We start from the raw sequence: 3,045 nt of genomic DNA, 5'->3' as shown, positions 1-3,045 counted from the left end.
CTCGGCCGTATCCGGCGGCATGTCACTGTTCCCCGGCCAGACTTGGCGGCAAGTCCCGGGGACGAACAAGCCCATGGAAGTAGGGGCTCAGCGGGAGCAGCCAGTTGGCCTATCCGGCCACATGTCACTGTCCCCCGGCCAGACTTGGCGGCAAGTCCCGGGGAGGAACAAGCCCATGGAAGTAGGAGCTCCGACTTCCAAAGTGATGACGTCAGCGGGAGCAGCCGCTCGGCCGTATCCGGCGGCATGTCACTGTTCCCCGGCCAGACTTGGCGGCAAGTCCCGGGGACGAACAAGCCCATGGAAGTAGGGGCTCAGCGGGAGCAGCCAGTTGGCCTATCCGGCCACATGTCACTGTCCCCCGGCCAGACTTGGCGGCAAGTCCCGGGGAGGAACAAGCCCATGGAAGTAGGAGCTCCGACTTCCAAAGTGATGACGTCAGCGGGAGCAGCCGCTCGGCCGTATCCGGCGGCATGTCACTGTTCCCCGGCCAGACTTGGCGGCAAGTCCCGGGGACGAACAAGCCCATGGAAGTAGGGGCTCAGCGGGAGCAGCCAGTTGGCCTATCCGGCCACATGTCACTGTCCCCCGGCCAGACTTGGCGGCAAGTCCCGGGGAGGAACAAGCCCATGGAAGTAGGAGCTCCGACTTCCAAAGTGATGACGTCAGCGGGAGCAGCCGCTCGGCCGTATCCGGCGGCATGTCACTGTTCCCCGGCCAGACTTGGCGGCAAGTCCCGGGGACGAACAAGCCCATGGAAGTAGGGGCTCAGCGGGAGCAGCCAGTTGGCCTATCCGGCCACATGTCACTGTCCCCCGGCCAGACTTGGCGGCAAGTCCCGGGGAGGAACAAGCCCATGGAAGTAGGAGCTCCGACTTCCAAAGTGATGACGTCAGCGGGAGCAGCCGCTCGGCCGTATCCGGCGGCATGTCACTGTTCCCCGGCCAGACTTGGCGGCAAGTCCCGGGGACGAACAAGCCCATGGAAGTAGGGGCTCAGCGGGAGCAGCCAGTTGGCCTATCCGGCCACATGTCACTGTCCCCCGGCCAGACTTGGCGGCAAGTCCCGGGGAGGAACAAGCCCATGGAAGTAGGAGCTCCGACTTCCAAAGTGATGACGTCAGCGGGAGCAGCCGCTCGGCCGTATCCGGCGGCATGTCACTGTTCCCCGGCCAGACTTGGCGGCAAGTCCCGGGGACGAACAAGCCCATGGAAGTAGGGGCTCAGCGGGAGCAGCCAGTTGGCCTATCCGGCCACATGTCACTGTCCCCCGGCCAGACTTGGCGGCAAGTCCCGGGGAGGAACAAGCCCATGGAAGTAGGAGCTCCGACTTCCAAAGTGATGACGTCAGCGGGAGCAGCCGCTCGGCCGTATCCGGCGGCATGTCACTGTTCCCCGGCCAGACTTGGCGGCAAGTCCCGGGGACGAACAAGCCCATGGAAGTAGGGGCTCAGCGGGAGCAGCCAGTTGGCCTATCCGGCCACATGTCACTGTCCCCCGGCCAGACTTGGCGGCAAGTCCCGGGGAGGAACAAGCCCATGGAAGTAGGAGCTCCTACTTCCAAAGCGATGACGTCAGCGGGAGCAGCCGCTCGGCCGTATCCGGCGGCATGTCACTGTTCCCCGGCCAGACTTGGCGGCAAGTCCCGGGGGACGAACAAGCCCATGGAAGTAGGGGCTCAGCGGGAGCAGCCAGTTGGCCTATCCGGCCACATGTCACTGTCCCCCGGCCAGACTTGGCGGCAAGTCCCGGGGAGGAACAAGCCCATGGAAGTAGGAGCTCCTACTTCCAAAGCGATGACGTCAGCGGGAGAAGCCGCTCGGCCTATCCGGCCACATGTCACCGTCCCCCGGCCACACTTGGCTATAGGTCCCGGGGAGGAATAATGCCCATGGAAGTAGGAGCTCCTACTTCCAAAGGGGCAAGTCAGCGGGAGCAGCCACTTGGCCTATTCGGCCAAGTTTCACTGTTCCCCGGCCACACTTGGCTGTAGGTCCCGGAGAGGAATAATGCCCATGGAAGTAAGAGCTCCTACCTCCAAAGGGGCAAGTCAGCGGGAGAAGCCACTTGGCCTATCCGGCCACATGTCACTGTCCCCCGGCCAAGCTTGGCTGTAGGTCCCGGGGAGGAATAATGCCCATGGAAGTAGGAGCTCCTACTTCCAAAGGGGCAAGTCAGCGGAAGAAGCCACTAGTTCTATCCGGCCAAGAGTCACTGTTCCCCGGCCTTACTTGGCAGTAGGTCCCGGGGAGGAATAATGCCCATGGAAGTAGGAGCTCCTACTTCCAAAGGGGCAAGTCAGCGGGAGAAGCCACTTGGCCTATCCGGCCAAGAGTCACTGTTCCCCGGCCACTCTTGGCAGTAGGTCCCGGGGAGGAATAATGCCCATGGAAGTAGGAGCTCCTACTTCCAAAGGGGCAAGTCAGCGGGAGAAGCCACTAGTTCTATCCGGCCAAGAGTCACTGTTCCCCGGCTACACTTGGCAGTAGGTCCCGGGGAGGAATAATGCCCATGGAAGTAGGAGCTACTACCTCCAAAGGGTGAAGACACTTGGCTCTAAGTCCCCGAGAGGTATACTGCCCATGGGAGTAAGAGCTCCTACTTCCAAAGGGGCAAGTCAGCGGGAGAAGCCACTTGGCCTACCCGGCCAAGAGTCACTGTTCCCCGGCCACACTTGGCAGTAGGTCCCGGGGAGGAATAATGCCCATGGAAGTAGGAGCTCCTACTTCCAAAGGGGCAAGTCAGCGGGAGAAGCCACTTGGCCTACCCGGCCAAGAGTCACTGTTCCCCGGCCACACTTGGCAGTAGGTCCCGGGGAGGAATAATGCCCATGGAAGTAGGAGCTCCTACTTCCAAAGGGGCAAGTCAGCGGGAGAAGCCACTTGGCCTATCCGGCCACATGTCACTGTCCCCCGGCCACACTTGGCTGTAGGTCCCGGGGTGGAATAATGCCCATGGAAGTAGGAGCTCCTACTTCCAAAGGGGCAAGTCAGCGGGAGCAGCCACTTGGCCTATCCGGCCAAGTGTCACTGTTCCCCGGCCACAC

This window comes from Engystomops pustulosus, unplaced genomic scaffold, assembly GCF_040894005.1.
Source record: "Engystomops pustulosus unplaced genomic scaffold, aEngPut4.maternal MAT_SCAFFOLD_456, whole genome shotgun sequence".
NCBI lineage: Eukaryota > Metazoa > Chordata > Amphibia > Anura > Leptodactylidae > Engystomops > Engystomops pustulosus.
Note: the sequence above shows the minus strand (reverse complement) of the source record.